This window comes from Microtus pennsylvanicus, chromosome 13 (genome assembly GCF_037038515.1).
Source record: "Microtus pennsylvanicus isolate mMicPen1 chromosome 13, mMicPen1.hap1, whole genome shotgun sequence".
Classification (NCBI taxonomy): domain Eukaryota; kingdom Metazoa; phylum Chordata; class Mammalia; order Rodentia; family Cricetidae; genus Microtus; species Microtus pennsylvanicus.
In genome coordinates, this window is record NC_134591.1 from 20,466,157 (window position 1) to 20,484,552 (window position 18,396).

The 18,396-nt window shown below is 43.1% G+C and overlaps 1 long non-coding RNA gene across 2 annotated transcripts in view; it reads left to right on the forward strand.

Moving 5' to 3' along the window:
* Positions 1-18,396, forward strand: part of LOC142833968 (uncharacterized) — a 39,121-nt gene continuing 20,725 nt past the window's right edge. For both annotated transcript variants that reach the window (XR_012907478.1, XR_012907477.1), the window contains exon 1: positions 1-254. This is a non-coding gene — a long non-coding RNA (uncharacterized LOC142833968). The remainder of the gene's footprint in view (positions 255-18,396) is intronic.

Genomic DNA, 18,396 nt, shown 5'->3' on the forward strand with positions numbered 1-18,396 from the left:
TCAGCCAGAGCCCAGAACCAGCCGTTGTCCCCTGGCAAAAGAGGCCCAGTGCTGGGCCCTGGGCAAGTGTCTCCAGACCTCCCTCCTTTCTTTATTAGTCTTCTTTCCCAACAGAACCTATTTCCTTTTGCCACTAAAACTAGGTTGCATCCAAAAGTTTCTCACAAGCTTTAAAAAAAGAAAGATGAAAAATTATACAGAAGAATTCACAAAAGCTGCAGAGCACCAGGGCAGAGAAGCAGCGTCAGACACAGGTAAGAACCCAGAGAGCCCAAGGTTCCAGGCCTCCCAGGCCCACCCCTAAGAGGCTGAGCACTTCCAGGTGTCCCATATCTATGTCTGTACAATGCTGATGGCTTGGGGTACATGCTGGTATCCACAGGGGATGCTTTGTAGTTTGGGGTTTGGATTTGTTTCCAAGGTAAGGATAAAGAAGTAATAACAGTGACTTGAGGAAAGCAAAGGGTGAAGAATGAACAATAGATAATCCCGGGAAAGAAGGGCTTGGGATGCTGGCTGGGGAAGGCTTTGACCTTCAGACCTTGGGTTCAGAGTCAGGAGAGCTGACATCTCCTGGCCCCCAAGCTCTGCTGCCTGCCCAATGCTCAGATCACTGTAGGCTTCCCAGGGAGACCCCTAGGAGAATGCTCTTGGGAAATCTGGGCTCCTGGGTCCTCTGCTTTCTCTGGCTGCTCTCAGCACTTGTCAGCTCCCTTTGCTTTGAGAAACACTCCTCATCAAATCCCTGGAGGAGGGAAAGGATGGATTGTAAGGTCTGTGTGTTTCAAAAAAGCAGCTTTCAAGTTGCTCTGAAAAGTTTCTGAATTTGTCAAAATGGGCCAAACACGCAGGCTTTGGCCCTTGCCCCTTCTAAACCTTCTGTTGTCCCTTTCTTGCACTGGGGGCTATGACAGGCCACCTACACTAATCTCAGGACAGGGAGAGCTGTTGGTCCTGATGATCTCCTTCTTGACCATTGTCTGCTACCACATTAGGGGAAGGTGTCTTTCCTGACAGAAAAGTTTATTTTTCTAAAACAAAAAGTCAGGACTTCTAGTGTCTGGGTTCTCAAAATCCACTTGTATATTACAAAATAAACATTGCCACCTAGTTTGAGTCTTTCTCTGACCTCCAGAGAAGGGCCTGATATCTCAAGCATCTCCTGATACTGGTTTTGTTTTGTTTCTTTAATCTTTCTTCTTTTTTTTTAAAAAAAAAAAAGGTACAGAGACAGATTGCAAAGCCTGAGCTATTTCATGTAAGGTTCCTCTGAGCTTAACAAAACTGTCAGACTTAGTGCACAACACTACTTTTATTTTTTCAGTCCTTGCATGTGATTTGAGGGGAGGTTCAACAATCCCATACATCTAGCTACATGGCCGCTATCAATGTTGAAAAACTAAATACAAAAGAGGCATGTAACCTTCTGACCTCAGGAAGCAAGCTTGCAGAACTGCAGGTGTCCACCGTGTCCTACCCAGGGACCTTTCTTTCCTCCAAAATTAGCCTGGAAAACATAGATTTATATCCACCAGCAACACCACCAATTCCCCTTCCCCACCCAGTGCATATAGAAACAGCCAGCAAGGGCTAAGTTTGCATGCCCGTGATGGGAACTGCAGAATCATGCCCAGCTCTCTGAGCCCTTGAACTACTACTATCAAATCAGGGGAGCAGTTTTTCCCCACTGGAGAATTCACAACTGGCGAGTTTCCCCACCTACTGCCAGTCCTAGGCTTTTCAACTGAAATGAATAAATACCCTTGGACTTTTCTTCCCTCCTCGGGGAGCTGTTTGCTCTCCCCAGAGGACAAAACTAAACGAGAAAAAATGACGCTGTTAATAATGCCGCTGCTGAAATGCCTGTGCTTAACTATGAAAAAGAAATCCCACTAAGCACGTCTGCCCCTGGAGCCCAGTTCCAGGCTGCAGCTCTCAATGTGAACAAGGACCAGTCCAAAGGCCTACAGCAAGGTTCACTGGTTACTGCTTCTCTACAGAGAAGCCAGTTTAACAGGAGATCCCCCAACTTGGAAAACATTTGCTCCCGGGCTACAGAGTCAGCAGCTGGCCTGCAACTTTCATCTGATTTATTTTGAACTTTCAAAATTTCTGTCCCAGTGGCCTGGCTTTGTGCACAGCGGTTAGAGCGCCACAAACACAGTGGTGTCTTATTTTGCCTTGACCTTTTCCAAAATACATTATCTTTACATCATTTTATCTGGGTGGTTAGATTCGCAGCTCATCTACATATGCCGCCACTGGTGAAGATGGCAACTCAGAAAGGTCTGTCTAAAGCACCCAAGCAGTCTTGACACGGAGTTAGAGGTGGCCGGAGGCTGTCTTAAACGTCTGGGGCCCTTTCTCTGGCTCTTCTCTGAAAAGTTGCTGCTCAATTTCAAAATCAAAATAATGCTCCATTAGAGGGCTTTTTTTTTCCCATTTAAGTTTGAAATGAAAATGTAAGAAGCAAAAAAAAAAACAACTGGGCCTAAACAAAATATATATTCAGAAAAATTATCTCTGGATGTATCTGAGCCATTCAAAGAACACAACAAGCTAGTAAATCTCAAAGCCACGAATATTGTCAAATTATATGATGCCACAGGAGTCTGAAAACAAAGTTACAGATGTGCGTGACATCACATCCACTCGAAACTACGCTGCTGCTCAGTCTGCCCATAGTAAAACTAAAGGGATGCCTATGCTGTCCGAAGAATAAAAGGAATTTATTCTGGACATCAAACAATGAATCTGTCACCATTTATTGTATGAAACACTCAGCTAATCAATTTCCTGTTAAAATAGCTTTCAACAATACTCGGCTTTAAAATTCATCAGGGCCAGTAAAAACCTTTGCCCAGTGCACAAGAATGCAGCCCTGACCACGGACGATAATTACCATTCTAATACTTTTATTGCCCAAGCGCTTTTTCCTGTGCTCTCCATCACTAGGAATCTGCAGTATATTGTATCAGTGAGTTGGAGTGTTTGACCTTTGACCAGATATGATTTAATAGGGACTTTTCAGCGCTGGAGCTCTCTCCATCCCTCATACCATTAAATAAAAACATTAAACCTCAAATGTAAAACTGGAAACCACAACGTTTTGCATTTCACAGCCCTTTGCCGTTTTAACTCAAGCTGCTCCTAGGTCAGCTTCTTAGCCTCACAACACACTTCCCAGTCAGTAAATGCACTGGGAAGTCACTTGCTCTGATTTTGATTAAATCTCCAGCCCCTCCTCGCATGCACCCATGCACCCTGCTTATTTACACGTGCATTCTTTCTAACCGCAGAAGCATGCGTCTATGACTTTCCGGACTTCTTCCACTTTAGGGCTGATTTAAATGTCTGTTCAAATATGGGTTCAAAAGTTAACGCCCCCCCCCCAACTCCCGTTGGAAGTTAGGGTTACAAAGGAGGGTGCTATAAGACCCGTTCAAAGAAAGTCAGTTAATCTTGTGTATTTTGGCGCCTTTTCCCTGCCAGCTACTGTACTTGAGGGAGTAAGGAAAACCTGGAGATCTTGTCTGTCCTGTCTCAAGTTCAATGGCAGTTCTTCCAACCAGGAGGGGAAGATGGCCATGTTCACAGCCCTAATAATAATTCAGATCACGCCACCGCGGCATCTTGTGTCAAAGTCGAAACCGGCTTCCCCGCCCCCTTCAACCTGAAAGCTGCCAAGTCCTCACACATTCCGCATTCAACCACAACTTAATGGATGGGATACCGCGCATTAAAATGTGTCCCAGACTCACTGTCGGAGAGGACAAGGGAGAAAGAAGGCAGACCCGCAGACAGGCACACACGGATTTAGGCAGAGAGGGATCTAGGCTAGGGTAGAAAACGGTGGGCTGGGAAAAAGACGCATTTAACGGAGCAGGAAGAAATCCATCATAATCTCCCCCCCTTTTTTTAAGAGTTGGGGTGCTGGAGGGAAAAGGAACTGTTAAATTCCTTGCCGAAATGGGGTGTGGAAGACTGAACTAAACTTTTTATAACGACGCCAATTGTAAAAACTCAACCCAGCAATGGGAGCTAAGTAAAGCTTTCTGCATTTGAAAACGCAAATAAGAATATGGAACAAAGTGGTTTCTTATGCTAAAGAATGTTTTAAAAAGAAAAAAGGAAAAAGTATTATTTGTTATTGTTTTCCAGTATCGTAGAGAGACAGGGAGAACGTAGACCCAAAATAGGATAGAAAAAAATTCCGGATTCCGCACTGTTTGGATTTACTGTAATTCACTGATTCCCGCCATAAGTGTGTTAAAGTTACCAATGCTTAGAAACTACTTACTTGCATTAATTCTGAAAATTCAGCACCGTCGTTCAATCTTTAAAGCAAAATAGGACACTTAGAAAAGGAATAACAAGTAGCTTTACACGTAGAGACAGGAAATAAATTGTGTGCGTGGGGCTGGACGTTTGCAAAGAACGAACACGAAACGCAAACAAGACTGGTCATTTGGAAGTCACATACCATCGCTCTGAACTAAACAAAACAGATCTTGAGTCTGTCCAGAACCCTGGGCCACTGACTTCACGTTTCTCAGTTTGAAAATTGTGGTTGTTTTGTGTCTTTTTTGTGTTTAGCGGGTTTTTTTTCGTACCGGGGGGGGGGGTGTTTTTGTTTGTTTTAAAGCAATCTCGGCATAGTCTGATTTTTTTTTAATGTTTTCTGCACCGCCACACACTTCCTAGCAGGTCGAGGTGAAGTCTGAAACAGGCTGCCCTCAGCGTAGAAACCCAGCTCACGTTGCTCGCCCCGGTGGAAGACTTTCCACTAACTCCCACTCGTGTGCGTGAGTGTGTGTGTGTGTGTATGTGTGTGTCTCTGTGTGTGTGTGTCTGTGTGTTAGTATGTGTGCGCGCGCGCGTGCGTGCGTGCGTACGTGCGTGCTACAGGGCGCACGGTCTCGCGCGGGCCTCGCCGCTCTGGGATTGGCCTGGCCGCACCGCCCGGGCCTCCCGCCCCGCAGGCCCGCCCCGCCCCGTTCCGCCCCGCCGGCCGGGGCGCGGGAAGCCGCTCTTCGCTTCCGCCTGGCGGCGGGAAGGCGCGGGGAGGAGGAGCCGCGGGTGGGCGGGCCCTTGCCGTGGGGGGCGTGGCGCCGCTGGGTGGCGGGGCAGTGGGTGCAGCTCTGCCCGGAGCTACTGGCTGCGGTTCCTTGCGGGATCCCCTCCACGTGGCCGGCGCTGCTACCCGGGCCTCGCTGGCCTCAGTGCAGACGGAGTCCGAGAGGCCCCTTTCTCTGCGGTCTTAGCTTTCAAGCGCTCGGAGTTGGGTACGCGTCGCTTAGACGGTGCGAGAAATTGGCGGAGACAGGCCATAGTAAGTGGGAGAGAAGGCAGAGAAGTCCAAAGGCGCCTAGTCTCCAAAGGGGATTGGCTAGTGCGTTAACGCTCACAAATAAACCTGTTTTAATGAGTAGTTTTCAAAGTTAAATACATGGGGCGAGGGGATGCCTGGGTTTAAAATAATCCAATTATTTTCATCTTAAGTACACTTTTGTACTTGCGTGGTCAACACTTAAGGATCAAGCAAAGTCGTTATAAAATTGTGCTTGAAAATGTAAGGTTTTAAAGATAAAAATATAACATTAGCCATACTGCACTTAGTTACTAACCCACATGTGTTTGGAGATTTTATTACAGGGATCCTAATTATATAATTGCTCAACAGGCAACAATAGCTTCAAATAGCCTCTAAAAACCCTGTTCAATTATATGATTACCAGGGAGACCAAAATCACCCCCAATAAATTGTTCTTATCTCAACTAAACGTGAACATGTCGGTATTTCAATCCCAATTATGTTTACCCTCAAAAGTTCTGACGACCTTAAACAATACTGTTAAGGTTACCAGTCCCTACAATGTACACTGTAAATAAAGAAGATATTTGGCCTGATTACAAAAACGTCCCCTTCCAATATACCCAGAAGCATATATATGGATGGTGTTTGGCTGTTCATGCATGATATGCATACCGGTTTTCAGTGCTAAGATTATTAATCCAAAATAAAAGATGAGTTGCCCAATTAAATTTTAGAAAATGCACCATTTTGTAGAAAGGGCTGTTAGCTGCAAGTTTAACAGTTCCCAATGCCCCCTCCCCAAACACCAGCAAGACAATGTATATGTCTCCATAGCGACACAGATTTTAGGAAGGGGATGAACCACTAGCAAAGAGGGCAGCACACACATGCATCATCACCAACACATTTCACTCTAACTTCTGAGGGAAATGTTTCCTTTCAAGGTCTGCCTTGCTCCATGTTAACCAGTGTGGCCATAATTCACTGAACACAGGCAGCCAATTCAAGGGAGTTACAAACAAATTGCTTGGCATTCTAGGATTTACTGGTGGTAGTTTTGTGGTCAGATGTATCTGTGAAGCATTCCAGACCAAACATACAATGTGAAAAAAAATCCCATGAGCTAAATGAAGAAGTACATAGAGCAGGGGAGCCTGACTCGGGCGGTGTCAGCCACGAGTGTCACAGGACGCATCTCCTGTTACTGTTGGAAATCCACAGCAAACTCCCAACCTTCTCAACATCTATCTCATGCAAAGAAGAAATGACATTGTAGAAAGAATCCAGTTTTGTTTAGGAAATGTCTTAAGCAAAAAGAGAAAGGAAAAAAAACTGATGGGGAAGAAAGAATGTTCCCCACTCTTATTATGACATGGAAAGATACAGAACTCTCGTCATCTGTCAAGAGATTTCTCTTCTTAAGCGTATTCTTTAGCGATAAAATGTACCCGTGCATGTCACCTTTAGGCTTTCGTAGATTATCTTTTTTCTGTCGGCATGTCATTCCTTTCTTTCAACATGTGACGGCTATAGGAATACTTGGTCCTGTGCCGATCACTCTTCTGCCTGTCAGATATGCGCATGGCATCATTAGATGATGCTCCACATTTGCAAAATAAGGAGATACGTTTTCAAGTGTGTCTCCAGAAATCTCTTCCCGATTTGTGTTCACCTCAATGTATTGTCAGCCCTTCAATTGGCAAGTGATTATCATCTTTTGATTTACATTGCTGATTTTTTTTCTGGGTTTTATATCTGGAGACATGAATAAATACACACGTGCGAATTAGGAATGTTTTACTGTAGGTGTCTCTTTTTAAATGATGTTGGTGCAAAACCTTTCCAAGAATACAATTAAGATTTAATACCTTCTTATTTTCAGTTTCTTAAAAGAAATTATAACTAATTACTAATTTTAAAAATAATCACTGTCTAATGGCCAATGCTGTTTGATCATTTTGGACCTAAGTACCAACTCACTAAAACGGCAAACAGTTCATTCCATAGTCCTTGGAGCTTCTAGCTTTTGATTTTTCTGGTTCTTCTGAAAGCCAATTAACTGGTAATGCAGTTTCTGTATATTTTCTTCAAACTAAGAAGTTTTTTTAATATGCTAGCAACATCTGTGTGTTTATCCCTGAGAATAATTGCTAATTATTTCCCAAAGCCATGTATTATTACAATGCTTTATGTCATAATTGAAGTAATTCCTTTGCCCCATCTAAACCAGTAATTTTCAGTCATTGCTCCTAAGGTGTTTGTCTTCTCTATTTCCCAAAAATATAGGAAGCATATTCTTATTACTTTATATTAGTGAAGGGAATATACTAATTTATTAGATTACATTATGTCTTTTGTTTCACCAGAAACTATTTGAGTTTAATGCATATAATAAAGTTAGTGGAATATTTAATACTCAGTGGAAAATCAATCATACATAATTTTACAAATAACTAATTTATATTTGGAATTTATATGAAATCTTAGGAATACACACTGCATTCTCATTGCTGTCCATCAATAGTTTTAATTATTTCTTTGTTATTTAGAAGTATTTAGATAGACTGAAACTTAGCCATTCACAAAGTGCCAGATTTGAGCATTTTGTCTGAGTTAAAAGACAGGAGCTGTCTGCCCAGGTCTTTTCAAGAAGAGAATACATATCTTAAGTCGTAGCCTGTGAGAGGAAAAACCAAACATAAGTCTCAGCTCCTGGTAACGTTTTATTTTTCTTTATTTCTAGCAACCTTTAACCATAACCCCTTATGCCTCTTCTGTAGACAGTGGTTGTAAAAACAGTGTCTTTCGCACAAGAAGTCGTTACTCATTCCGAACTGCATCTGCAGAGAACTTCAAGAGATTTCTGTAGAGGCTCTTTCAGTGAAGTTGAAACTCCACACTGCCCAGAACACACAGAGTCGTTTCGTAGCCACGGAGAGTGTGGGTACAAAAATAAATATCGACACGCTGTGTTCTTTCTTCCACTGGCTGCACGCTGCACCTGTGCATACATAGATCTGATGACATCTGCTCACATAGTGAATCCCAAGTGGTTTGTGGTGTCATCAAACACCTGAGATGGTGCTGTAGCTCACAGCCTTGCTTACCAACCCCAGGCCTTGGCCTCGTTAAATTTCACAGGCTAAACAGAGACCAACTAGAACTCATCCTGCACTTTTCAAGAGCGGGTTAAGGTGGTTAAAAAAAAAAGCCTATAAATTATGACTCAATATGTAAAAAATCTACTTTCAGATTCAACAGTGGTAAATCAGCATCTTCTGGCTTCAAAAAAAAATGTACGCCAATTGTTAAGAATTCTCTATTTAAAGTATCAATCGTTTCTTAGCCTACTTATGTTTTTAAGATTTCCTTCAAAAAAAAAGAAGCATGTGCAATTAAATCTTCATATCTTTCTTATACTTTCATGTAGCTAGAATTTTAACTATCAAAATGCCTATAAAAATAGAGAATAGATTTGAATTGGTTTTACTGAAATAATGATCAAATTGAGCAAAGAAAAAAAAACAAAAGCTTTCTCGAAAAATTTTTTCAGAATATTTTATGCCATATGTAGGGTTTTTGAGACAACTAAATTACTGAGGTATTTGGGGGCTTTTTTTTCCATTTTTAAAAAATCAGAGTTGTCTGGCAATCCAAATACTACTAAGACAACAGGCTACATTAGACATTCTCTTATCCATTAGCCTCAGCCTGCAAAAGGTCTGTCCTGTTTTGTCTTGTTTTGTTTTGTTTTGTCACAGTGGGCCACTTAAAGTAGAGTGTAATCAGTTATCCCCAGTGTCACAGCTTCCTAGTATCATTTCTAGGGCATGTTGGTGTCGTTTCAAACTGCCCATTGCTGAATAAGATCAATAATCACACTTTGTGTCTTTTATTCAGTAGCTCAGAAAGCATAAGTGCAGACTGGGAGTAGGCATAGAAGAATGGAGTCCTTCTGCAGGCACGCCCCACGCTAGTGTGGGCCCAGCCCTTGCTAACCACTGCTGGAAGAGGAGGAGCAGACTTTGGAGGGCCTTCTGCATTTATGATACAAAGGGCACTGTGTGAATATCCTCTCCCAAATTTGTTTAGAAAAGAGTCAAGTTCACATGGGGTCTTCTAAAAACCTCCACATAGACCCGTGAAAGAATAACCCATGGTTTTCTGCTCACTTTACAGGCAGTTGCTGTGGGTTTGTAGAATGAAAACATTCTTAATAGAAACCAAAGACAATTTTAATTAGGGACAATAAGTCAGCTGCTCTTCCCTCACCCACCCCTTCCCTGGCCACTGAAACAAAACCAAATCCTCTTCTAAAATATTCAGAAGCCAAACCAATAACATTAAGACTTTTTTGATACCACTAGACTACATGTTGGGGAATTTTTTTTTTCCAGACAAAAAGAAAAAGAAGGAGCAGAGAGAGGAGCAGTGTGAAGTGGGAAACTTAACTTCAGCACTCAGCCTAACCAAGTGGTGAGTGCCTCTCCCAACCAAGGGTTCAATGATGATCAGGGAGAAATACAAGCTTCAAAAACACCTAGTTACTCCTTGACTATTTCTCCTTCAGTCTTTCTAGTCCCACCTTGCATTGCCCTTCATATTTCATTTACCATTGTGTTAAAAAAAATAGTATTATAAAAACAAGAATAAAGACACTTTGTACAAGCAATTAACAATATGACAATGGCATCTAATTATAATCCTATAACATAAAAACTGTTTCATTTGGGCATATTTCCAACAGATACTCTTATGTGCAGTATTTATCTATTTACAAACCTAAGGTGGACAAAATTTTATAACTTTTCCATTCAACCTTCTGTTTGCATTGCTGAGAATCCTGTATGCTTACAAAAGAACAACACGCAGAAGCTAGAATGTAATTTTTGAGACTTCTAGATAAGAGTAAGAAACAACACTGGCAACCCCCCAGGGGATTGTTATTGTTCGACTCTGATTGCTAAAGTTTAAAATAAAGCCTGGAGATTTTACATAAAAATATAAACACACTGATGCCCTTGAAAGGGGACTGGTGAACATTGGTCTGTCTGGGCCAGTACTGCCCAGAACCAAGAGGTTGCAGCAGAGTGTCCACTGGCTCTGTGATGGGCCTTGGTCTCATTAGTCCCCATGGCTCCTGGTTCAATCCCAGTGTCCCACTTTTCTCCTCCAGATGACAATCTGAGAGCTACCTGACTGACTTACGATTCCTAAGCTGGTTAGTAACAGTGCCAGCATCACAGACAAGAGCTCCTGACCCTGAACAACTTATTGTGTTGTTAGTAAGTAATTCAGAGAATGTGGGTACATAGGTCCCAAGTACCAATGTAAACAACCTCACCAGAATGACCGTGACCACAAGCTCCTTCACAGACAAAATGTCTGAAGATGTTACCACTTCCCCAGCTCCTGTTCATAATTAATGAGAAATGTTCATGAGCTTATGACCCCATGAACCATGAGCTTGCCCACAGTGGGGCCTTTTTTTTTCTCTTATTAAAAACTGAAGATCAAAAGGTGAGCGAGGCTAGTCACTTAATGGGGATGGCACTACATCTTCTCTAAGTGGTGCAGGAAACACCTAATAGAAAAATTAACCATCCTGTCAACCTAATGGAAAAATTAAATACTTTGTAACAATCGTGTCATAGGGATGTCTTATAGATAATCCCCATCTCAGAAAATATAAAAAGCCTATCCCTCAAATGATGGATGTTCTGAGCTCAAAACTAGGCCATATGGTACAGCCAAGAACTTTTTTTAAATGGACTTAAGTATGAAGAATTATACACAGAGTTGTTTGTTTGTTTGTTTGTTTTAATTAGCCAGCAATAGTTTAGTAAATGGATAACAATCAGCTTTGGTGACAATCACTGCCACCATGTAACTACCATTAAAACACCCCCTCCAGTCCACATTTGCTTGTGGAGTTATTCTTCACAAGGGGGACCCGCTTTCCGGGTATTGGTCCTCACTGTCCTCCAGTGGACCTAAGGATACACATCCAACTTCAGGAGCCAACTATAAATAATTGAGAAGCTCATACATTATGTATGCCCTGGGGCTAGGCTATGGTTACCTTCTTGGAGGGTGCAGGGCAGTTCCATGTCCCACCAAGCTTCAGTCTTCTTGGCAGAATGGTCACAATGGCCTTTGCTGTTGCGGTCTGGACACTGTACCAGAACCCAGAGATCAGGCCCTCTGCACTCTTTCCCTAAGGTCTGATCAGGCAGCCTTATTGGGGAGCATTTTAGGTAACATCTTCGAACTGCTCTTTGCCTGCAGTGTGGTCCCTTTCGGCTAACAGAGGCACCTTCATTAAGCTAGGTCTCCCTAGGGCAATGGTTTCCCCAATCTTGGGTGGAAAGAAGTGTTGTGGCAGGGGATAGACGTTATCATTTTCTCAGGTGTAGCCCCACCTCTGTTCTGCGCTGGGTACGGTACATTGATTATCTCAGTCCTGTCAGGAGTGAGGAGCCTGAGGCTTGGGTAAGTTAGCTAGCCCACCAAAGGTCACCTCTATCAGCCAGGTCTGATGAAATGAAACAACCCCCATGACAGGGGCTGCCTGCAAGATGATTACCACTGGAGGCCGGTGGCCCAGATCAGAGGTGCCTTCGGAAGCTGTGCACATGCCTCAGAGAGAATTTATCAGTCTTCTTTTGAAATTATCTTTAGGACCCCAGGCACATTCTTTAAAATATTATCAATGGGGTAGATCTTCCCTGAGTGTGGATTTGAGTTTGGGATATAGACTTGATTCATTCATTACCCCGTGGTGCTTAAGGAACCTATCCAGCTGGGTAAACCAGTTTGACTCTAAAACAAACATGATACAATGTAACAAGATTATTATTCCAGTTCGCAATATGCTCTGAACGGAGAGAATAAGGCTTTCAAATTAGACTCAGCATCCTGGCATTTAGAGGTTCAGATCCTGACTTAGCCACCAAAGCTCTGTGACTCTGGGCACGGTATGTCATAGTTCTTAGCCATGTTATCAGACCCTCAAACAGAACATAACAAAAGAACATTTTGCTCAGTGTGGCAGTTTTGGTAATTAAGTCTTTTCATTTGTCAAAATTCTTAAGATATTTTCAGAAGAAAAACTTATATTTTGTTATTGCAGTAAATATTCCCTGAACCCATCTGCCCTCATCCTTCCACTGTGGGAGAGATGATAAGCAAGAATTGGTGAGCTCCTTGGCGATGACCATACTGTAGACTGCAAGATGGGGGTCCGGGGGCTCACTGGGTCCAGCAAGGAGCTTCCATCAGCAATAATAGTAAGAGGGGTCTTGCTAGTGCCGGTGCACACAGGCCTGGGTTCGAAGGAGGCTGTATTGTAGTCAGAAGCAGTCCCTGCAGGCAGACTTTGCTTCACATCGCTAGCAGGTCATCTTTGGGAAGGTGAGAAATTTAACAGCATCGTGAGTGAGTACTCTTCGTAAAACCCATGTCAGGCTTTGTGTCCAGGGACAAAATAACGTACTGCAAGCAAGAACAGTATCCAAACTCTGAGGTTAGTAGTGACATAAAACGGTGGGGCCACACGCAAGATCTGTGACTGTACTGCCCCAGTGCTGTTGATCAACTGGAGAGGAGGTTCCTAGGGTACAAAGGACTGTCTCCTGAATCTGGGAGACAGTCTATGGACAGAATCAAACAAGCAGAAAACCTGGCACTCTTGCCTAGGGTGAAGAGGTCTGGGGTTGGAAGGTCATGGAGGTTGGGGGTAAGAGAATAAAGATGTAGTCAACAGAGATACCGAGTATGTGTGCCCTTGTTCCCTTGTTCTGGGAGCATTGACCTCCCAGGTTGTTTAGTTGGGTCAGGGACATGACCTTAGAGTTTTGGAAACCTGGCAGAAAGGCATTTAGAAAAAGAAGGGAAATAGGGCTGGCTACGCAGCCAGTCACAAGACGGAGTGAGCAAGTCAAAGGTCACAATGAGGAAAGGGGAGAAGCAGGCTGGAGGGAGGGTTTGAGCAGTGATTCAGACATGCCTACCTTTCCAGCCCACATTGCTGTCTTTCTAAGACAGCCTGTGTCCCCTGTCACCTTGTAACTCACTAAACACTGTTGGGGGAGATTCTTGTGGCTTGTGTTAATTTCATTGGTTAAATAAAGAGACTGCCTTGGCCCTTTAATAGGACATAAAATTAGGTAGGCGGAGTAAACAGAACAGAATGCTGGGAAAAAGAAGCTGAGTCAAGGAGTCGCCATGATTCTCCTACCGGACACAGACGCAGGTTAAGATCTTCCCTGGTAAGACACCTCGTGGTGTTACAGGGATATTAGAAATGGATTAGATCGATATGTAAGAGGTAGCCAATAAGAGGCTGGAACTAATGGGCCAGGCAGTGTTTAAAAGAATACAGTTTCCGTGTAATTATTTCGGGGCATAAGCTAGCCATGTGGGCGGCGGGTTCCCAGGGACGTAGCCCGCCGCTCCTATTACAACAAAGCACCCTATGCATTTAATCCTCCTGGAAACCCAGTTCACAGGCCCAGTGTTGTCTCCACTGTGCATGAGAAAACTGGGATAGTCCTTAGCCCACAGCCTGTGTTGGTGGCAAGAGTTGAACCCAGGCAGTATAGTCCTAGATTCTTGGCTCTTATTACAGTGCAAACTTTGCTCACCACCACACAGCCTGCCCCATCTACCCACCCACCATCCCTCAGAGCAACCATGTCAGGCTTTGAAATCTCGCCTTCCCTTAGGACCCACAAGTCCCTGCCTGGGAAGTAGAGTTACGAGCTGCCTTGGTATAACTTGACCAAACCAATAGCTAGCACACACACAACACACACATGCACACACACACACATACACACACACACGTGCACACACAGGGTAAGCCAAGGCATTCTCGGACCCCTAAGGATAAGACATAGATGACTGCCCTGTCTCCCATTTTGTTCTTCAATATCAAGATGCCAGGGCTGGGATCCAGTACTTGCCTTGTAAGCCTGAGGACCAGGGCTTGATCCCCAGACTGGCATTCACATTTTAAAAGCTGGGTACTATTGCTGGTTCTTGTCAATCAAGTTCTGGGGAGGTGGAGCTCAGCCTCTCTAGCCAGCTTGGTGAGTTTCAGGACAATAAGAAATAATCCCCCACTCAAAAGAGGGGGGCAGATAAATGGGTGCTGAGGAATGACTTCCAGGTTTGCTCTCGGGGGCCCATACATGCACATATGCACACGTGAGCATGTGCACTAAACACACACATGCACACACACACACACACACACACACACACACGGGCGGGGGGACACTATGCCTATAGCAGGGCTGCAATCCCATCAATTCAGGAGGCTGAGACGGAGAATTCCAAACTCAAGGCCTGCCTGTATTGCAGAACGAGTTCACTCAGCATGAACAATATAGGTCATATTTCAAAATAAAGGTTTAAGGTGGGCTGAGGATATAATTCAGGCTAGAGTACTTGCCTAGCATGTACGCAGCCCTAGGTTCAATTGACAACATCATAATAAACAAACAAATGAACCGAATAGGTGGATAAACACTAAATAGTCCTGCAATGTGCAAGAGAACATTACATAGCAAGGAAGAGCCTTCTGTGCAGATGCACACAGCGTGGATTATGAGAGTGTGTGTTAGCGCGCACAGTGTGTCTTGTGAGAGTGTTGCTCAGAGGATTCTACGTTACCACTACCCATGCTAAGAAGGAGTACGTGGCACACTTCTGTGATCCCGGCACTGAGGAGCCTGGATTAGAAGCACTGAGTTAGAAGCCAGCCTGGGCTGTATAAGCAGACCCCTTCAGATCCAGAAGCCACTCCCTGCTCTCTGACAACAGCTACGCTCAACTTTCTCCCCAAAGATAACTACTCTCCTCCTTTCTAATAATGCAAACTTATATTGCCTGCCTTCAAACTTACATCTAAGGGGAAGCACGCAACGGCTCCCTTTTATGTCTGAATTATTGCATTCAGTATTTTCTGTGCGACTCCCTCCTGCTGCTGCTGATAACAGAACCCCCCCAACACTGAATGTGAAATTCTATTGTATGTGTATACACAATTTGTTCTACACTTGACAGCCCCTGGATCACTTCCAATTTGGAGAAATATCAATAACAATGATGTGAACCTTGTCCCGCATGTTTTCTAGTGTGTGAGCATGTGTTCTCTGAGGGCACAAACCTGTGTACAGAATTTCGGGAGCCGGCCTATAAGCTTTCCTAGACAATGCTGAAGAGCTTTGCAAACTGCCTGGGCTCGCTTTCCCTCCCAGCAGCAGCAGCCTCTATGTCCCATTTGTTTCAAATCCTCACCAAGACTTTTCTTGAAGCCAATGGACAGCAAGATGGCAGTGTGTTGTGAATTCTCATTTTTCCAATGGCTCAAAGAGGTCAAGGCCGTATTTTTTTTCTGTTTCTTGGCTTTTGGAATTTCTCTTTATCAATATCGACTCAAATATTTCACCCTGCTTAGTTGGTTCTTCTGTCCTTTTCTTATTGACTTGTAGCTGTTCTTTGTATATTATAGATAAGAGTCCTTTGTTAGTTGACTCTCCTTTAGGTTTGTTTCTCTCCCCTCTTGGAGATATGGAATTTCAGTCTTTGAATGTAACCTTTTGTGGTTTCTTAGAAAAAGTGTATTGAAATGGGTAAGGGTCGCGCACTAAGCTGCATGTATTTAAATGGTACAGTTGATAAGTTTTCACCCAAGCAGACACTGCGCCTTTGTCATTCCACCCCCGTGAGCATCTGTCCCTGCAATGACCATTGGTTTGGTTTTTTTTTTTTAATCGAAATAGTTGTCTTTAGGCAAATGAATCACACAGCATATACTCCTGAGATTTTTGTTTGTTTATTTGTTGTTTGTTCTTCTTGTTCTTGTGCCTTTTATTGAATGCAGTAGTTTTGATACTCATTGGCATTATTGTGTGCATCAGTAATTCTTTTTATTCTGTGTGTTTTGCACTGTGTAATAAAAAGTATTATCTGGTGAATGGTCACCAGATTGTATCCCCTTTTTGAATATCATAAAAAGGCAATTCAGGTCCCCATGTGGACACATGCTCTCTTGGGAATAACTGGGCACAGAGCTGGTCTCTTTTTTGCCTGAAATGACATGGTTTTTTTTTAACAGTTAGTGACTGTGCTGTTTGTTACAATTTTACTGACAGTGGGTGTGAGTTTCTCTACCTGCTCACCAACACATACTAGGCTAGAATCCCCACCCCCCAACACACACACACACACACACACACACACAATCCTGGCCCACTCTTTTTTGGATAGCTTTTCCAGTAAGTATGCAGTGTGTCCTCTTATCCTCTCGGCATTTATTTCCCTGAAGGCCAACGGTGTGGGCAGGGTGTCCTGCGCATATTTGTGTCTCTGTAGCATCCCAGAAGAGGCATCTGGCTGTGATTTTCTTGTGTTCTTATTGTTGAGTTTCAGAGTTTTCTATATTGTGCCTGCAAAGCCTTTGCCACATGACTGATTTGCAATATTTTCTGAGTCTATGATTTTTGTTTTCAGTCTTCTAAGATTGCCTTTTGTAGAGCAGATTTCTAAAAATTTTGATGAAGTCAAAATTATGGATTGTGCTTTTGGTTTCTATCTAAGGCAATTTGCCTAATGGAACAACACAAAGAATTTCTCCCATAAATTTTCTTTTAGGATTTTTATAATTTGATCGTTTACATTGAAATCTAGATTTCATTTCGAGTGAAAGTCCGCATTTAGTGCAAGATATGGATTGAAATTTATAATTTTTCATATGGCTACCCAGTTTTTCCAGCACCATTCACTGAAAAGATTTTTTCCACTCAACGTTTTTATATACTTTATATTCAATTGCCAGTATACACATGGGCTTGTTGTGTTTTTTTTCTGAACCATTGACCTTTTTGTTCACATTAGTGCAAATCACAGTCTTGGATATTAGGTAGCATTGACAGAACTCTCAAGAATTAGGTAATATTAGTTCTCCAAATTTACTCTTTTTAAAGTTTTTTTTTTACTTTTCTACATATATTTCTCTGTCTCTATCTCTGTCTCTCTCTGTCTCTCTCTCTCTCTCTCGTGTGTGTGTGTGTGTGTGTGTGTGTGTGTGTGTGTGTGTGTGTGTGTGCGTGCGAACAAATCAATGGACAATTTTTGGGAGTTGGTTCTCCCTGTCTACTTACGTGGCTTCCAGGCACAGAACTCAGTCAGCCTGGTGGTAAGAGCTTTTACCTGCTGAGCCAGTCTTGCCCTAAATTCACTCTGTATAATTCTATCTTTCAGCGAACTCTTCTGATGGGTTTTGTTGTTGTTTGTTTTTCACAATTTTTCTCCAAGAAATCTGGAATCCACTTGGCCAGACCCTCTCCAACTTGGATCCAGAAAGAGTACTTGTGTGTTTTAGTTCCTTTGGCCCTGAGGACTGCACAGACTTTGTTAGTCAATGCTTTTAAATACCTGATGCCCAAAGGGAATGTGAGTATGAACGGTATTAGTCAAATAGTTAGTCATCAGCTATGGCTGTAAACTGACAGCTGCGGAGAACCTGACCTTTGGGGGAATAGAAGTTAGACTGCACTTTTGGGGTCCGAGAAACACTGGAGGGAAGGAAAGAGCTGCCTATTCGTAACAGCAATGCAAGTCACTAGCGTTGTACCTGGGATGTGGCAGGTATCACCGTTCTCTACTAAACCAAGCTTCTAATTTCACTTCCAGGGCAAAGATCAACAAATCTTGACTGTGAAGAGCCAGTACTTTAGCAGAGCCACCTTCACAGGCATGTGCAGTGTCCTTGTGTAGACTCCTCTTTGGGCCTATGTTGCTTGGATGTAGAAAGTCTTGTTTAGATGGTCCCATGTTGCTTACCTGAGTGGGTAGGGTTGGACATTCTGTCTGGTGAATGCGTCTAAAGGTTTCATGTCGGTTGACTCTTCCGCTCTCATTATATTCAAACTCTGAAGAGATTTTAGCTTTTGCTATTTTGGGTTTTTTGTTTTGTTTTGTTTTTTGTATGTGTGGGTTTTTTTTGGGGGGGGGGTTGTTTGTTTGCTTGTTTTTGTTTTTGATTTAAGTAAGAGTTAGTAAAGTTAAGT